Consider the following 20570-nt stretch of genomic DNA (forward strand, 5'->3'; position numbering starts at 1 on the left):
TTCTTCTGTCACACCGGATGGTGTCAACCCTGTGTTGTGCTCCTCCTACACCTGCACAAACACAGAAGCAAGCGATTTCAGTGACCCGTTGCTTACTCTACAGCTCCTGACAGACAGACAACTCCTACACCACACACACATACACAACCACACACACACACACACACACACACACACACACACACACACACACACACACACACACACACACACACACACACACACACACACACACACACACACACACACACACACACACACACACACACACACTGTGACTTTCTATTGTCTTTTGTAGGCATGGCACGCATGCCTCGGCACTCACTCATCTGCCCATTAAAGAGAGGATCATTAACTTTGGGGAGGGATGGAGTATGTGATTCATTAGCCTATAAACAGCATATATAGGGGCAGCCATATCTGTAAAACTTCCACTTTTTCATAGAACGTCTGACAGGCAATGCTTTTGAGAGATTTGAGATGAGCCCCTGCATTTGAGCGGTAATATTCTCTATGGAAATCCAAGTGTCACATAAACAGGCACTGCTAATCTATATAATGCATTTAATTTATGTTGCAATCCATTAAAATTGTGCTTCCTTTCTAAAACGTGGCAGGGTGAGGTGGGAAAAGGAATGTGATAAAGAATAATAGTTCAATGGCAGGACACTGCTCTTCTATCCCTGTTTATAGGTTTTCATAAGCTTTACTTCTATGTTGGAAAAAGATGATGCGTGGCCATATGTTTCCAGTCATCAGTAATGTGTTTGTTATTCTGTGCAGTCCAACAGTTCACAGCCATAGCGGAGTAAGTAGGCAAAACATACTTCAGCAAAACACACAAATCTATGCCAATAAATTACGGCAGTATGTACGCATGTAGACTTTTTTCAGTCGTATAGTTGATCCATATGCTGACTACCGGTAATATTTATGTCAGGGAGAGTAGACTGGTACATATTGCAAGCAAACCTTTTTTTGTCTGTCTGTCTGTCTGTCTGTCTGTCTGTCTGTCTGTCTGTCTGTCTGTCTGTCTGTCTGTCTGTCTGTCTGTCTGTCACCTCGCCTGTCTGTCTGTTTGTCTGTCACCACCAAGTCACCCCCCCCACCCCCCAACACACACACACTCCTTTTTTTCCTCTCATCCGAGATGACGTGGAATAAAATTTCACATGCTGCCATTTTGGGGACACGCTAATTCTGTGGATTGACACAGTGGATGGTCAACATGACTGCTGGAGTGTGTTCCATTAAAATTTCACTCAGCCGTGGCCTGTTGACAGAGCAATTCCAACACATTACCTAGCCTGCTTGGAGAGGGGGCTCTCCTAGGTGTCTAACACTAGACAGTGATGTCACTGTCATCCACACTAAAAAAAAGAGTTTTGCACCCTGTTGCCCCACCAAAAGCGGAGACCATCTAGTACAGTTTTTTTTTTTTTTAAATGAAATAACCGAAATGCGCAATTACGGCCCATGGGGCAAAATCGAGACCTGCATGACATTAACCCAATGGTCCCTCTGTTACACTGTATATATGTAGTAAAGTGCACATCACACTTCTATTATAAATAGTGAATTTGTACTGTAACAGGTATTTGATAAAGCTCATATATTATAGACCTCATATATAGAGATAAAATGTTAATACTTCTTATTCGCATTGTATTGGTATTGGTTGTAATTAAATAATAAATATAATTGGATTTGTATTGGTTCCTATTAAGCTCAAACTGGAAACGGGATGTTAGAATGCGTGAAAATGCAGGAAATTACATATAAGAAATAAAAAAATTTCTGGGGGAAAACCCCCAGACCGCCTGCCAAAATGAACTGTCCCATATTTAATTAATTGACGGTTGGCAATGAATGAATGAACTCAAGGAAATTTTGCATAGGATTATCAGTATTGCATTGCTTTCTACATATTCAACACACTTAAAACGTGATAGTACTGAACACTAATCCTCTGCTTTACGGTTTTGTTTTGTTTTTGCGATGAAGTTACTAATGCGGCCCGCTTGAGGTCCACATGGGTTGTATGCGGCCCCCGGACCAAAACAAGGTTGACACCCATGATCTAGTAGATTGGTTGCATACATATTATACTGTATAACGTGCATTATAATATTGTAAATTGTCGGTTAACTATGCCGCATTGTTTCCGTTCTATGACAGTTACATTTAAATGCATCCTTGTGAAAAGCTAAAAGTAAAATTCCAAAATGCTTCTCACTGCCCTATTTCTGACTCTGGTTTTTTTCCATGAACTCAAACCGTTACCTTTATATTTGTGTTGAGCTTAATTCTAAAACACAGTGGGTTTCATTATTATTAGAACAAGAATGCTAATACAACAAAAGTTAGTGCAATTTTTAACAGCAGAGAGTCATGCAGACAAAGAGATGAAAAGAAAACAGAATGGTGGCACTTGGGAGAACAGATGGTTGGTAGAGACATGGGAATATGAAAAACAGGCTTTTCTTTCTTAGGTATTCATGCTGCTCGGGTTGCAAGACAAGGGTACACATAACAATGACATTATTCTAGCGCCACTTGCCAGGTTGGCGGCAACACTCACAAGGAAAGGGATTATTTGTTGGGCCACTTCATTGGGTGGGTGGCATAATAAGGTCCGCATAATAAGACAGGTTCATTTGCACTCACAGACCACTCAGGTGGAGGTTTTTTTTTTAAATATACTTTTAGTATATATTCAAACAGAGGTGTGTGTGTGTGTGTGTGTGTGTGTGTGTGTGTGTGTGTGTGTGTGTGTGTGTTCGCATAAGTACAGTGTACTGTATATTATCATATCAATCACACACATCCGCACGCACACACGCACACACGCACACACACACATTAAAAGAGAGAGAGAGAGAGAGAGAGAGAGAGAGAGAGAGAGAGAGAGAGAGAGAGAGAGAGAGAGAGAGAGAGAGAGAGAGAGAGAGAGAGAGAGAGAGAGAGATAACATAGCCTAATTAGACGCAAATTCACCAGAAGAAAATCTGGGCCCCCATTACCATATCCTAGTCCTCAATGGGTCCCTGTGAAGCTTACTCTTTCCCCCCACTGAATTGTTTTGACCTACTACACATTTGCACACTCCAAGTTAAGATAAATGCTTTATTTATGTCCCATGTTAGTATATCCACGGCTGATCCTATAGGCATAATACAGTTATCTTGGAAAGGTATATTAAATGTAGGCCTAATAGGCCTAACTCTACCCTGAGATAATAGACCCCAATGAGAATCTCAAAGACTTGGTCCCATTATGAAATGTCGGGAGATAATGAAGGAAATAACGATGTTACGACCAAAGAAAATAATATTCAGAGATGGGGGATGTCAATGCCCATAATGTAAATTTCATAATTCGCAGTCAAGGCACTCCGTTGACTATATCCAAAAGACTCCGTATGAATGAGAGATGATGCCGTCTAATGGAGCAAGCATCTGTCTGGCCATGATGTGCATTAAGCCCTACGTAACACAATTACGCCACTCTCTTTCTTCTCCCCGGCATTCACTCGATGCCGCGCCGGCAACACCGTGCAACATGTCAACAATAAGAAATGCTTTTTACATTCCTGTCTTTCACTATGATGAATGTGTCCACGAGAGAGCGGAATAATCTTGTCTCCCTGGTTTAAAATGACATCACTCAGAGCACCAAAGTAAAAGTGCCCCTTGTTATCATATACCCTACAGTGTGTATATCTGTATGTGTATGTACAGTGTAAAAATATCACAGGTTTACCAGTTGCCTTAGAATTCCAAGTTAATTGAAATCATTATTGCAACTTGTGTGAAGCTTGGACTTGCAGCTTTGTGTTCAAACAACACACACAACTCCACACAACTTTCAACAACGATTTAAATGAACCTGGAATTCTGAGTCAGTTGGTAAACTTGTGATTTCAAGTTCAGCCATGCTGATTTGTACATGTGTACAATGTATCAGCAGAATAAATTATCACAAGTTGTCATGTCTTATCACTGATATAATTTTTTACAGTGTATATCTGTGGAACCAGGGCCCTATTTCTCACCGGCTGACATGGTACTATATGATGGCTTCTGTCACAGGAGGTGATAATGAGTTCTGACGTCTCATCAGGAGCTCAGTGACACATAACGACAAATACACCAAAAGTTGCTTTTTTTGGTCAGGTTTGATTTGAACAGGCTGTGTGAATCGATAAACCATGTGAAAATGTGTCACTTTAAGGCCGGAGATTTGCTTGCTGTGCGCCCAAAACTATGCATGCAACCATGTGCGACCGAGTGCAAATGGAAGCACAAAGGGCTGGGATGGAAGTTCTGAAGAACGCCTAATGCGGGTTTGTCAATATTGCACCGTATGTGTCAGGTGTTCTCCCACCTAGCAAAAAGAAGATGCTGTGTAAAAAGTACTGTACAATCAGAATGACTACATGCTCATCTCTACAGGCAGAAAGCCCTAACTACTACTATGTGAAATCAAGTTCAGACTTTTAGCCAAGGCAGCATACAGATTAAACCAGAGAGAGTAAAGAGAGAGAGAGAGGTTCCATTGGGCCATTGTTTCCGGGTTCTATTATTGCAAGGGGGAGGGGGGGGATCCCCCTTTAGGCAGACCTAGGCAGACCTAAGGACTGTTCTATTCAATGCTAGGAGTATTATGACACGCCCCTTTAGGTAGACCGGAACCTGGTCATGTTAGGTGCCCATAGCAACCTATTACATTGGCATATCTCTATATACTTAAAGAATCTCTGTTTAAACCATGGCTGCCCATAATGGATATATGCCTATATAGCAGTGTAGTCACTTCATCAGAGTGATTACCTGAATGTTAATGTACAGTAAAGAAGACATTACAGCACACAGTACACTCAAAATGTCACCTCACACACTCTCAAGCAGACTGATAGACATAAAAGATGACGGAAAATCAAATTTGTCATCACCCACCCACACCAACACACTCATCCTATCCCATCCCAAAACACACACACACGCACGCACACACGCACGCACACACGCACGCACGCACACACGCACGCAGGCATGCACGCACACACAAACACACACAACAACACACACACACACCCGCATCCTTTCACACGATTCTAAGCAATCCAGCAGCAGCAGCCGCAGCAGCAATGGGCAGCAGCGTCAGGCAGCGACTGTAAGGCGAGCTTTATGGAAGGGCATGATGAATCCCCCCGCATCACACTCTTGAAGTGCCAATGAATATATATTACCCGGCAGCAGCGCATTCCAACACATCCCTAATGAGAGGCCCATTAGAGCATACGGCTACGTTTAGGAGCGAGTCCACCCAGGGCCCTGGCCAAGCAGGCGCCGGCCATCTATATCTCTCTAGCGCAGCCCTGTCAACCTCTCAGGGTCCCCTGTTGCTGACGGAGGGGCCGCCGGAGAGCAGGTGGAGTAGATGAGGAGAGGAGGAGCGGTGGAAGAGGAGAACAGAGAAGAGGGGAAGAGGAGAAGAGGAGCAGTTGAGGAGGAGAGTGACAGGGGAGATGGGAACAGGGGAGAGGGGAGCAGGGCAGGAGGAGAGCAGGGGAGAGGGGAGAAGAAGAGGAGCAGTTGAGGAGCAGAGTAAAGGGGAGAAGGGTGCAGGGGAGGGGAGGAGGAGAGGAGCAGGGGAGGAGGACTGGAAGGCAGCAGGGGACCTGAGGAGCAGTGGAGAAGGAGAAGAGGATTTGTGGAGGAGGGTAGGGGAGCAGGGAGAAAGATAGAAGAACAGCAAGGGGGGGAGATGAGAAGGAGAGCAGGGGATGAGGAGAGAAGGAGAGAGAGAGGGGGGAGCAGCAGAGGAGGAGAGCAGGAGAGAGAGAAGGGGGAGCAGAGCAGGAGAGCAGCCGCTGCTGCTGCTGTTGCTGTTGCTGGTTGTGCTGCTGACAAAGCAAACACTCAGCACCACTGATAGATGTCCCTGTGTGGGTGTGTACAGCGCTGTGTGCTTCTCTCTGTGTGGGTATGGGTGGTTGTGCTTGTGCGTTGGGTTGTGCGTCTGTGTGTTTAGGTGTTAGATGTGTGTGTGTGTGTGTGTGTGTGTGTGTGTGTGTGTGTGTGTGTGTGTGTGTGTGTGTGTGTGTGTGTGTGTGTGTGTGTGTGTGTGTGTGTGTGCGTGCGCGTGCGCGTGTGCGTGTGCGTGTTTGTGTGTGTGTGATGGGAAGATAGTGTATGTGTGTGTTTGGGGGGGGTGGCAATAGGAGGGAGGGAGAGAGAGAGAGAGAGAGAGAGAGAGAGAGAGAGAGAGAGAGAGAGAGAGAGAGAGAGAGAGAGAGAGAGAGAGAGAGAGAGAGAGAGAGAGAGAGAGAATGAAAAAATGTGTTGGGGGTAGTGTGTTGCAGGATGGATGGATGGATGGACAGAGTAGATCTGTATGCACAATAGTGTCCACAATGCATGTTTTGTATTATCATTTTATGCAAATGACTTAAATTGTGATTTATTGATCTAACTTATGATCCTGCTTATGAGGGGTACGGCATAGTTCTGCCCAATTAAGAAACAAATGGAAATATGTGATTTCAACTTTCTGGGTTTGATGGATAGTCATATTATTCAAAGATGGAAGCTGTAAACTTTACCTCTGATATTTCTGTCGGCAAGATGTACTATCAGGCATCGCGTGTGCGAGGAGGCGTTCGATCCCGGGCTTCATGTTTGCGTGATGTTGACATTTTCATGGGAGCCCACCCCGCCAAAGTCTTACCGTATGTGTGTCACTGTCGAGATACCTCTGCCACAAATCAGAAATTGCCTTCTCTATTATGCCGAGAGCCATTCATCAGCTTCCCGGAGAAATAAGTCACCTTGCAAACACACGTGTGGGGAGAAGAACAAAGAAGAAAAGTGGGGCTTGCATTCACAGTTTTCATTCTAGGCCCCGCACAATGGCGGCCTTTGGAGTAAATGAGCTTCATGTTTCAGGCATGACAAGTATAGCTCCCTCGCAAGATGTGTTCTCATTCTATGTAGCTATTGGTCATGTGTGTTCCTGTTGAAGGGCATCCATGCAAAGACATGTCACCATGGCAACTCATCTTCTTTCATCCTTTTCTTAGCCTAACTGTAAAGGATTTGATAAGTAGGAAGGAGGACAGGATGTATAAGGTAGATAAGCATCTTTATTTTCCACACGTAATTAAAACAAACACCACACAGCTGTTGTTTTTGTTTTGACATCAAGGTACTGAATGTACAAAAACGGAAAAACTCTAAAGACACATCACTTGGCTGCACATATATACTGCACTGTTAAGTTCTTTGCTGAACTAAGTATTGGGCCTATATCTCAGGGGTCTACTCAGTCTGTTGCAGTTCAGAAGGTCCAGGGTGTTTTTATACATCAAAGTCTAAAACCTACATTATTGAATAGCGTTATTATGAATAAAATGTAGGCCTATGTTTGTTATTCCATTCAATGCACATCTCTTTTCTGCTTGGCCCTCTCTTTGCTCTCTGGGCCATACTTCATTGCCATATGACCTGGGCTCTATACAGACTGCACCATCCGAAGAATCAATACCTGCAGAAAATAAATCAGCATTCGGACAGGATGCCAGCGCATTGCTCTTGCTCTCAAGCACTCTCTCTGTTATATTTACTAAAAAGAGAGAGAGAAGAAGGAGAGAGTGATGGAGATAGAGGGAGTATGTGTGCTGAAATACAGTAGGACCAGAATCAGGAGAAAGGCTGAGAGTAGTTAGGAGAGAGGAGACGGGATCGTCTTTCCTTCCCCCTACACCCTCCAATCACATCATCCGAATGTGCATTTCTACTGTACCACAACAAATCTGGCAAATAGTTTCCCTCAATGTCAGTAACCATGTGAGGGATAAGAAATTTGGGGTGGGTGGGTTACACATCACTGATTACTGATTATATGTTTCTTGAGGATGAAGATTCCTTTTGGCACATGTCCACGTTTCCCTATAACTTGTTTATAAGAACTATCGATTTGAGGCGTACACTTTCCCCTATATAACTTCTTTATAAGAACTATCGATTTGAGGCGTACAGTAGTTTGAAAATGTTTTGTGGTAGAATGTTTTCTCGCATGTTCTACATCTGCTGACATACTTTCTTTTTTCACTTTTACATTACAAGACAGGTTGATTCACAGAGTGCAAGTGTAGCTATTTCCTAGCGCTCTTCAATTTCCTCTACTCAACTCATTTCAAAAAGTAGCGGTGCAGTTTCTCAAGTCCATCAATCTCATAGCACCTGATATGCTCTATCTTCCTCTTGATCAGTGACTTTTTCGACTTGACGACCTGCTTAAACTTGCATCAGCTCTTCTTTTAGCTTTGTACATGCATGCATATTCATGCAGAAATGAACTTTCAGAGATGCATGAGCAATCATGATATGCATACCAACACTTGCACATAGCTGACACTGTCATAAAAAGTGACTTACTCTAGGCTATGTACATGGACAATCCAATGTGCCTTGCTCAAGGGCAAAAGTTTCAATCGTAGGCACTGTCAAACTGAGGAATGTAGATGTTGCTCCTCAGGTGTGCGCCCAATAAAAGTCATAGATTGTGTTGAAAAAGAAGAAGAAAAAATGTTTGCTCCTTCTCTTGACTAATATGTTTAATGTACAGTAGCCTCTTACTGCAGATGGGTCCGGTGACAGGCCTATTCATCCTATGCTGAAAACACTCAAATACATCAAAAGGACATTGCAATGACAATGCTGAGCCTTAAGTAACTGATTAAGACTTGTTCATTATCATTTTTGGTGACAATACGGTTATAAGAGTTCTGCACCAAGGAGTTAAGATTGTAATGTCAAGGTTACATGGATGTTGTTTATTCTGAAGCAGTCCTCTGCCTGTATGAGGATGTCCAAAATGAATATATTTGCTCAAGGGCATTTCAGCCATAGATGAGAATACAGGCAAGCTAGTTAGTTAGCTACTCCCAAAGACAAATTCTTCGTACCGCGGACCACAGCATCTTTGGTCCTATCTTGGCCCGATCCTGAACAACAACTCCCTTACCATTAGTCAACAGAAAAATGGGAAGATATCCGTAGCCTTACAGAAAAATCATTCAAAAACCTGAATCCACTGTCACTTATTCTGTGGCATCCTCCAAAAGTATTTGATCCCTTGCGGATTTTGTTGGTTTGCCCACTAATAAAGACATGATCAGTCTTTAATGTTAATGAAAATATGTATTCTAACTAATATGGAGAGACAGAATATCAAAAAGAAAATCCAGAAATTAACTCTAAAGAATATATATGAATTGATTTATATTTCATTGAGGGAAATAAGTATTTGATCCCCTGCCAACCATTAAGAGTTCTGATCCCGCAGATCAAATGGCACTTCCAATCAACTTGTTATCTGAATTGAACACACCTGTTAATAGTAACCTGCAAAAAAAGACACAATGAATCTGCAGAATCAGTCCATAGAATCAGTCAATCAATCAAACTGAACTCGCCAACATGGGACAGACCAAAAAGCTGTCAAAGGATGTAGGGGACAAGATTTTAGAACTCAACAAGGCTGAAATGGACTCCTGCATATTAGTGAGCAAACTGTTGGTGCATTTCTTCCCAATTTTAGGACATACAAAATGATCATCACTCATCAATCTTAGGCCTGTCTGTGGTTCCATACAAGATTTGACCTTGTGGGAATTTAATAACCAGAAAAAAAGGAGATAAAGCACCCTAAAACTGTATGGGAGGAGCTAGGAAATGATCTCAAGGCAGCTGGGGCCTCAATCACTAAGAAAACTATTGGAAACACTTAATACCACAGCGGATTAAAATCCTGCCGTGCATGTATGGTACCCCTTCGTCAGAAGGAACCTGTTCAGGCTCACCTGAGGTTTGCCAATGAACATCAAACTGGATTAGGATATGATTGGGAGGTGCTGGAATCAGATGACACCAAAATCAAACTGTTTGGCATTAACACAACTCGATGTGTTTGAAGGAAGGGAAATGCTGTCTATGATCCCAAGAACAACTCCTTCTTCAACATCATACATGAAAGTGGTAACATTATGTTTTGAGGTTGTTTGTCTGGCCAAGACACAGGACAACTTCACATCGTCAAAAAATGGATGGAGGGAGACATATAAACATACAATGCTGCATGCCAACCTCTTTCCCACCACCACTAGACTGAAGGTGGGTCATGGATTGGCCGCCCAATAGGATAATAATCCATAACATACAGCCCAAGCAACGAAGGAGTAGCTCAAGCAGAAGCACATTAAGGTCATGAAGTGGCTTAGACAGTTTCCAAACATTAACCCTATAATAATCCTGTGAAGGGAACAGAAACTCCCATTTGCCAAGCAACAGTCATACAACTTAAACTTTCTAATATATCCACCAAATTTGTCATTAACTGAAAGAAACATCTGACCTCTGTACGAGAAAACAAGGGCTTTGCCACCAAGTATTTGGTCTTCTTTGACTAGAGGGGTCAAATACTTAATTTCCTCAATGGAATACAAATCAATTAAAATATATTCTTCAAAGTCATTTTCTGGATTTTCTTTTTGATATTCTTTTTCCCCATATTAGAATACATTTTATCATTAATATTGTAGAATGATCATGTCTTTATTAGTGGGCAAACCAACAAAATCAGCAAGGGATCAAATACTTATTCTCCTCACTGTATCTAGCGTACATCATTCGTCAAAGAGAGAGGGAGAGAGAGAGGGAAAGAGAGAGGGGGGGGGGCAAAAACACAGACAGAGACTGAGTTAGAGAGTGGAAGGGGTAGTGGCTATTACAACCTCAAATGTTTCATTAAAATGAGCAGAGTGGAAGTGCTTAGAGAAAGAAAGTATGTGTGGCTCTAACCCTGGGCCAAGCTGCTGTAAGTAATGGTCCTGTCTTCAGACAGCCCAGGGATGCCTTGTTATGACTGTACTAGCTTACACTGAAGAGACTCACATTCAGACCGCACACTCTTGCACGCACAAAGGCACGCAAACCACACACACGGGTACACAGGCGCACGCACACGCACCCATACACGCACACACCCACACACCCACGCGCACATAAGCACACGCACGCACACACACACACACACACACACACACACACACACACACACTCACACTCAAACGCACACGCACACGCACACGCACACACACACACACACACACACACACACACACACACTTGCTTTTAATCACGACTCTCTACTGTGACAAACAGGGGGGTGGGAACCCCAGAACTGTCAGACCCTCAATATTCAGGGCTTAAGCCCACAGTGCCCATGGCAGTATGGACAGTATCAACAACTTCAACAGACTTATTCAGTGTGTGTGTGTGTGTGTGTGTGTGTGTGTGTGTGTGTGATCTGGAGAAGCTAATACATGCCTTTATTTCTAGTAAAGTTGATTACTGTAACAGTCTTTTTACTGGCCTCCCCAATAAAACCATTAAACAGCTTCAACTTGTACAAAACGCAGCTGCAAGGGTTCTTACAAAGACAAGGAAGTTCGACCACATTACTCCAATTTTAAGATCGCTGCATTGGCTCCCAGTAAGCTACAGAATTGATTTTAAGGCTATGCTACTTGTGTTTAAATCACTAAATGGAATGGGACCCACATATCTACTGGATATGTTTCAGCTGTATGCACCAACTAGGTCACTAAGGTCAACGGAGAAGAATTTGCTGGTGATTCCAAAAGTCAAAACAAAGTGTGGAGAGGCAGCCTTTAGCTTCTATGCTTCAAAGCTTTGGAACCAGCTTCCAGATGACATAAAAAATGCACCCACTATTGATAGCTTTAAATCTAGACTCAAGACAAAGCTGTTCTCAGATGCTTTCCCCTAGCTTAAATTACTTATTCTTATTATTTTTATTTTTTATTTAATTTGTTTTATTTTATTTTATTTTATTATTATTTTTACCTTATGTTTTATCTTAATGTTTTTAAATGCTTTTTGACTCTAATTCATTTCCTTCTTTCTTCCCTGTTTCCTTTCATTTACATTTGTGAACTTTGTGAAGCACATTGAGTTGCACCTGTGTATGAAATGCGCTATATAAATAAACTTGCCTTGCCTTGCCTTGCCTTGCCTTGCCTTGCCTTGCCTTGTGTGTGTGTGTGTGTGTGTGTGTGTGTGTGTGTGTGTGTGTGTGTGTGTGTGTGAGAGAGAGAGAGAGAGAGAGAGAGAGGGGGGGGGGGAGCTCAGGAGTGTGTGCGCATGGGGTGTGTGTGTGTGTGTGTGTGTGTGTGTGTGTGTGTGTGTGTGTGTGTGTGTGTGTGTGTGTGTGTGTGTGTGTGTGTGTGTGTGTGTGTGTAGCATACATCATATATCTACTACTAACCTCGGGGCTTCCACCTTTGTAGCATCTGCTTTGCCTATAAAGCCAGACTGAAATAAGCTCCTTTTTAATCCACAAACCTGCATAGATTTCCATATTTTCCCATGTGAGGTTTAAACACGGATACTTGTCAGCATTAACTTGACATCCTAATGGTCTGTTCTCATATCTTTGCCCATGTGGGATGTTTTGATATGTTCTGTTTATTCTGAGGAAGTGTGTGTGTGTGTGTGTGTGTGTGTGTGTGTGTGTGTGTGTGTGTGTGTGTGTGTGTGTGTGTGTGTGTGTGTGTGTGTGTGTGTGTGTGTGTGTGTGTGTGTGTGTGTGTGTGTGTGTGTGTGTGTGTGTGTGTGAGAGAGAGAGAGAGAGAGAGAAGAGAGAGAGAGAGAGAGAGAGAGAGAGAGAGAGAGAGAGAGAGAGAGAGAGAATTATAAAGAGGATGTAAGTCCTTTTTGATGCTGCGTCCACATTGCCCAAACAAACACCGATTTTAAAGCTGACAGTTTCCCGAAACTTAAGTACGCCAAAGGCCAGGTTTTTTTTTTACTGTTTAGGCAATTACTGACAAACTCTTTTTTTTCCCAACAAGCTGTCATACAACAAAAAAATACAGACACTGACTGATGCACACTGATCAAACTGTTGGTGTTTGCTGTTGGCATTTGTTGGCACAGTGCAGACTTCAATGATTTGTTTGTCCTATATGCCTTCTTTTTTGCCCAACAGAGTCATTCTAATTCAGGGTCTCTTTCATTCCTTGTTGATGTCATTAGTACTTTGTCAGACATTGTTTTTGCTTGAAAAGAAGTTGATTAATCACGACTTAACATGCCTATGCGTAAATGAGGTATGGATGGGTAGAAGAAGACCACTTCTGAAGGTTTGAACATAAACATTATGGAATTACATTAAACAGTATGGATTCCAGAATATACTAGGTAGAGCTTCCATGAGCACTGGTTGAGAAATTACATATTCACATGTGCTTTGTGGATCTTTAATGCTTTGATCATGTTTTAATGACAGTTAAGGGTTAATTTTAGCATTGCAATGTAAGGCTGCAAAAATAAACATCGTAATGCGATTGTCCAGAACATAAACTTTATATGAATCGTATCCTACTCCTATATTGCAAAAGAGCTAGTCATGCTTCAACTCATATGTAGGCCACAGACCACTGTGTATCGTCCGCATTTAATGTGTTTATTTCATCTTTTTTAAAAATAGGATTATTTTTTTCTTTATTCTCCACAGACGTTAAGAGAAATCTTTCCTCAGCAGAGAGTTCAAAAAAGGTTGGTGAAAATAAAGAAATTAAATCCTTCAGGGATTTCCATGTACTTTTTTCCTAGATTTAACCAACTAGGGAGTTTACATCCCCACAATGAACCAACCTGAATGTGTTTCACAATGTGAAATGTGAGAGGAAGACATAGATGCAATTATTTTTAGGATAGATATTCAACTAAGAGGGCAGAATATGAAAGGTAGCCTCAACAAAAAACAACATGCACCATATCTGTAGCTGCATCTGTCCCTGGCCGTGGAGGACACATCTGTGCATGGCTGAGTCAAACTCCTCAGCCCCTGGCTTTGAAAAGAGATATGGCTCAAGTAGAACCAAACATCTCACTTCTGCATTCTGAGAACAGCTCAAAAGAGCACCAGGGGTGTCTGAGTGCTTGCTAGAGACTGAGTCACAGATCTGAAGGCAGCCCACAGGCTGCTTTTGGGTCAAAAGGCCTGTCAAGGTTCTGAGTCACCATGGCACCCAGGGTTACGGCAACAAAGGGAATAGGCAGCGACAAGACGGCAGCGGACAGGAAGCAGAGGGCAAACCCTGGAGGACCTCCCGCAATAGCTGATTTGGTCATGTTTTGTGATATAACAATATATATTATCTGATAAAAGGGGGCAATGACCATGTAGGTCTATGTAACTATGGTAGCCTTGGGGACAGCAGGCACGCATATGCTTAATGTTAAATATTTGTGTCTGTTTACATTGTTTCTCCAATTAAAATAATTCTCAAAACACCTCTCCCATGCCTGCACATATTTTCTTGACATGTGGGGGATGAAATGTTTCATCTTAAGAAAACAACCAGAAAAACAATATCAAGGCTACGTCATGCAGTACTAAATATAAAGATCTAAAAGCTGTTGTCAAAAAGGCAAATAGGTGACAAAACACTTAATCAATTTTAACAGCTGGAAAACAACACTGGAGGCCCCTATCTAGCCCCCTTCAGGGAACACAATACATAGAAAAGCACGATTACCATAAAAATACACAACACACAAATTACACTTACAGTAAATTACATAGACATATTACTTTAAGGTGTACCATTAGTAGGATCTTATCTATAATTTTCACAACCCGATGCAGCAGCAGCAACCGGTACCTGGTTCATCCACAGAAGCATATTGCACATACTGTAGTATGTGTATGTTGTGATGGTTCCTTCGAGACGATAATTAATGCCGCACACGAGGGGAGAAGCCATTGCCCATTCCCCTTTGGCTTGGCTCCCTCCTGCAGCGAGCGGCGAACACAGGCGAGGAACTCTTAATCAATGTAAAACAAGCGTGCCGCATCCTCTGATTGGTTTAGCAAGGGGCCCATCCCTGTCTGCTGTCACTGCTCGTTTCACACCTGCTGGATTTTTATGGCAGCTGACAGCGGGAAGATTTGACTCAGACCAAACAAGCAGATGTCTGTCCCTGTCTTTCCGCCGCGGAGCTGAGGCACTTGGCTGGCAGGTTTTTTTGTTTTTTTTTGCGCGTGTATGTGATGAGAATCGAAACGAGTCGCAATTATGTGCGTGCACAGTTTCATGTTTTGGCATTTTGGTATATATGCTGTGACTGGCTGTCTTGACGCAATAAAAGTATGATCACATGCATGCCAAGAGAGTGTGTGATACACGGAAAGGCTTTCCCCCACTGGTGGTGAAGATCAGGCAAATTAAAGTATCCTCTTTGGATGCCTTTTATACTGAGCGAAGAAACAGGGAAAAAAGGGTCACATTAACCCCTTCATTTCCAAGCCCCGTTTTTTTCTTAATGAGCACCTTGCTCTTACTGCTTTTTCCTACAGCTTTTAAAGGCTAACGATCAAAAGCTTATTCTGAATTCCACCAGGAGGATGAGCCGCAGATTGCGTTGAACGCGTTTCAGTTACTATCCTGTCATCTAAGCTGTAATGGATTATCTATGTAGTTAATTTAATATCGAGGTAGTGTTTCCGTAATTGGGGTGATGTGCTTGTACGGAGTCAAAGCTGGAGGAGTTCTTAAAGAACAAGGACAGGATCAAGCATTTGGCTAATCTGCAGTTAATGGAAGAGATATATTCTGCTCCATGTTCTGGCTGTTTGCTTCAACTCACATGAACCAGAGATGTATAATCTTCTCCGCGCTTTGATCAGATCTCCAGCACCTATTAGCAACTTGGAGAAAGAAGCAGTGATTCAGTGTCTTGTAAAATGCATGCAGCGACCTTGGACAAAGCGACTTGTATGGGAAGTCTCCAAGTGAAAAGTAGAAGGTGCGAGGAGTTGGAGCCTTTTCAGGATAGACATTATCCCGCAGCAGGGACACTCAAAACAACAAGAGGGACACGAAGAAGAACATGAAAGCAAATTTTACAAAGGAATGGTGTTTTACAACCAAGACCTGTGCCAACCTGTTGTTGCGAGGTGCTGCTTTCGTTTGTGGTGGAGAAATATTTAATAATGACTGATTAATCAGGCCTATCGCAGAGGTCCTCTATGTTATTTATTTATATTGAAGGAACAGATGGTGACTGAGAGAAACACAGTCTCGTTAGGGGGGCCCGCAAATACACACACACGCGCATGGCCGCACGCACGCACACACGCACGGACACACACACGCACACACACACACACACACACACACACACACACACACACACACACACACACACACACACACACACACACACACACACACACACACACACACACACACACACACACACACACACACGTACATGCACACACATACACACACACACACACACACACACACACGCACACACACAACCCTATGAGTTTTTTGGCAAAGGCCCTCTGACCTTCTGTCCTGTCTGCTGGCCCTGTGCGCACTTCACAGCGACGTGCCATGCTGCACACATTTGAAGAAGCCTGCGAGTTAGCTGCTAATTTATCTATCATGAATCAAATTGTAGAACACTTCCACCAAAGCTTTAATTGATTAAGTTTGATTCAGGGTTATATGGCAGTGTTTTTGGCTCTTAATAATTTTCATTTCAATAATTGAAATAATCTAACTTAGGATTCATTGTGACTCGGAGTACTGAAAAATATCAGATGTCAGATGTTGCTTGCATTAGCTGGGCATATGTTGACTATCAAATCACTACATCAGTGAAAATCCCAAGCATATTTATTTCACTGGCATTTGTCCTCTTTTTGTCTGCATGTGTGTGGGACTTCTTAGATCATTTCCTCGGTTTCAGTTGCGTGTCGGAGTTTCTCACATGATCAAACAGTGACTGCTAAGAGGCTGAATGACAGGCTTCTTATGAATCAGCTCAGACCATGTGTGTGAGGTAAGAGCCTTTTGGCAAGACAGATGCTGGATTTCCCCCCCCCCCCTCTCTCTCTCTCTCTCACACACACACACACACACACACACACACACACACACACACACACACACACACACACACACACACACACACACACACACACACACACACACACCACACACACACACACACACACACACACACACACACACACACACACACACACACACACACACTCAAGCGCTCACAGAATCCCCCCAAAGCCCCCATTAAAACAAGTCTGCTAGGCTACACCCTGTGAGGATGGCTCCCTCTGACTGCTCCAGTGCACATCATGCAAACAGCCACACACACACACGCACACACATGCACACACACACACACACAAGCACACGCACACGCACACGCACACGCACACACGCACACGCACACGCAAACACACACACACACACACACACACACACACACACACACACACACACACACACACACACACACACACACACACACACACACACACACACACACACACACACACACACACACACACACACACACACACACACACACACACACTCAGATTCACCAACACTCACCTTAATAGAAACATGCACAGTAGTGCATGCTTTAATAATGGAAGAAGTGCTTTCATGGTCTTACAAGGTCTGACACATTGCCCTGTCCTTGTTCAACTTGTCAGGCTATCTTTGTTTTTGCTTAAAGCTGCTCCAAAAATAGCTTCATTCAAAGTGATTTTATGAAGAGTAGCCTACTAAAATGGCAGTACAGGTTGTTTAAAAGACAGGATTAGATTTAAGTGGTCCATATCAGTATGTCTGTACATAGGCTACAGAGCTCTGTAGGACTTAAAGTGCAACAACATGTGACATTAGGTATCTTTGGTAAGAATTTAGCCCTAACATCAAGGCATATAGCCGTGTACATAGTTGTTACACACTTTGAGCAATGAATTTGAGCAATGAATTAGTATTACTGAATCCTCACAGCTTCTTGTATGTAATGCTGTAGGTAGGCCTACATTATTAATTTTCGTTTTTGATGTCTTTAGACATATGATAACAGTGAATTACTGTGAAAAGTGAATCACTACTTTATGGCAAAACCAAATTCTGTCTACTTCGATATAAACATACTGACCTAATAGCTTAGTTTCTTTATGTGTCATTTTTTGTTGAAATATGTCAGGCAGTAGTTGTGTAGGCCTGTTAGTGAACATTATTACATGGTTCAACGTCATTCTGTACATTGCGGCATTCACTTGAATGGGGCCCCACAACTTTGCACATCTGTTATAACAGTCCGCTGCCAATGGCAACGGACAGAACGTCTGTTACCTAGCTACTTCAGCTGATTTTGATACTTGGAAAACTACTGATCTTCGCAAAATGCGCAGTCTCCAGATTATAATCATTATGTTTATAATTATTATGTTTACAGGATATGTGTTCACTCTGTATTCATTTTGGCAACCAATGGTTCAGAGACCTCTAACCGTGATAAGTAGATGACCATGTGCCTTTGCAGTGCCTTAGCAACCTTCTTTCTCCTCACCACAACATTTCCCTCCATGCCTGTACTCTGTCTATGGCAGCTGGTACCTTCCTGCTCACTACACTGCACTGCACAGCACTGAGTTAAGCATTTTATGAGGAAAAAAAAAGATCAGCTTCCAGGAAAACAGGGTCTGTCTTTATAAGAGATTAAAAAAACACTTCATTGTGCTCTGCGGTATTTTTTTTATGGCGTGGGGCAGGGTGCCAAGCCAGGGGAGGGTACCACGCCTGAAATCATTGGAGTTGAATGGGCACCCCGCCTGCCACCCATACTGGGTCTTTATGGCTCATTCATATGCGGCCCGGCTCCCCCTCCTCGTGTGTGTATGTGTGACCAGAGGTGCCGTCAGGGGGGGGGGGCAAAGGGGACAGTTGTCCCAGAGCCCAGGGAGAGAGGGGCCCAGAATTAGGTCCTCATTACATTGTATCGATGGGGTTGCAGAGATGACTTTGTCCTGGGCCCGGCCAAAGCTGTCAGCGCCCCTGTGTGTGCGTGTGTGCGTGTGTGCGTGTGTGTGTGTGTGTGTGTGTGTGTGTGTGTGTGTGTGTGTGTGTGTGTGTGTGTGTGTGTGTGTGTGTGTGTGTGTGTGTGTGTGTGTGTGTGTGTGTGTGTGTGTCACAACAATAGAATAGAATGAAAGAGAGACAGAGAGAGGAGAGAGAGCCAGCTTATTACATCTTCTCTTCTCTTCTTGATATAATGGGCCAACCTTTCCGCCCCCTATCTTCATCTTCCTCTGTTTCCTGCGCTTAGTGCTTTGTGGCGCAACATGCTCTGCAAATGTCACATACCGTATACACAACGACAACATACAGGGGCATACAAACACATGTTTGTGCACTAACAGACAAACGCAGACACAGTCACACACTGCCACACAACACAATTACACGAACGGACACACACGCAGGCACGCACACACACACAAAATACATTTACAAACACACTACAGCGACACAGGCCCTTAACAACACACATTAGTGACACAGATACCCAAGCAAACAAACGTTACCGGAATCATACAACTACTGCCAAGGTAACAATAAATGATTACATTGAGTCACATTCATGAAAAGTGGTAACACAGAAATTGTAGGCATTGGAGCTCTGCTTTGCTCTTTGTCAACAGTTGCCAAGGGTGCCCAACAGATGGACCCCATTAACTGGACCCTGGGCTGGGCGCTTACTGATTGGCTGGCTTTGACCTTTCCGCTGACTAGGCTCTAGAATGGGCCCCCGAGAGCAGCACGCCTCCCTGGATCACTGCCCACACTGTCCGGCGGCCATTTCTACCATGATTTCTCTCTCTCTCTCTCTCTCTCTCTCTCTCTCTCTCTCTCTCTCTCTCTCTCTGGTGTGGTAGCCAAGGTATCATTTAGATAGCCTACCTTGCAGCTACTGATCAGAATAATGAGCAAGGACAAGCAGTGACTTATCAGAGGGTTTGATGTTACAAGGTGTAGTAAAGACAGGTCCAATTAGTTTCTTAAAAAATGCCTTTTATTAACTCTTGATTTGCAAACTATACAGTCCCACCCTGCAGTATTGGTACCTCTTATTTTTTATTTTTTTAAATGTGTAATATACACAACCTATACCATCATGATAATTTAAGTGGAGGCCTGAAGATACTTAGATAATAGGCCTACATTTTTTCCCAAAAAAATATTTTGTAATTTCAAAGAAATGCAGCAAGTGCATGTGCAGCAAATTTGACATCCTCTTTAGTATTTTTGCACACCCTTAGACAGCAATGACAGCCTCCAAATGCTTCCCGTATTCATCAATGAGGTTCTTGCACTTTTCTGGTGGTTTGCAAGTGTCAGTGTAATAAACAGTTAAATTTTGTTCATTTTAATAATTTTGTATTCCATTGCAATTAATTCAGTTTATTTCTATTCAATTAATTTCAGCTAAAACATATTCTACTCTATCATGGGCTATTTTACAACAGATCATATTTCAAGGTCTACCTTTGTTGTTTCATTTTCATGTTCAGCTATAGTAAAACAATTTGCACCACAGTACAGTCTCTACTGTACAACCCCTCTGGATCGCCAGTGT

Source organism: Engraulis encrasicolus, chromosome 4 (assembly GCF_034702125.1).
Source record: "Engraulis encrasicolus isolate BLACKSEA-1 chromosome 4, IST_EnEncr_1.0, whole genome shotgun sequence".
Classification (NCBI taxonomy): Eukaryota; Metazoa; Chordata; class Actinopteri; order Clupeiformes; family Engraulidae; genus Engraulis; species Engraulis encrasicolus.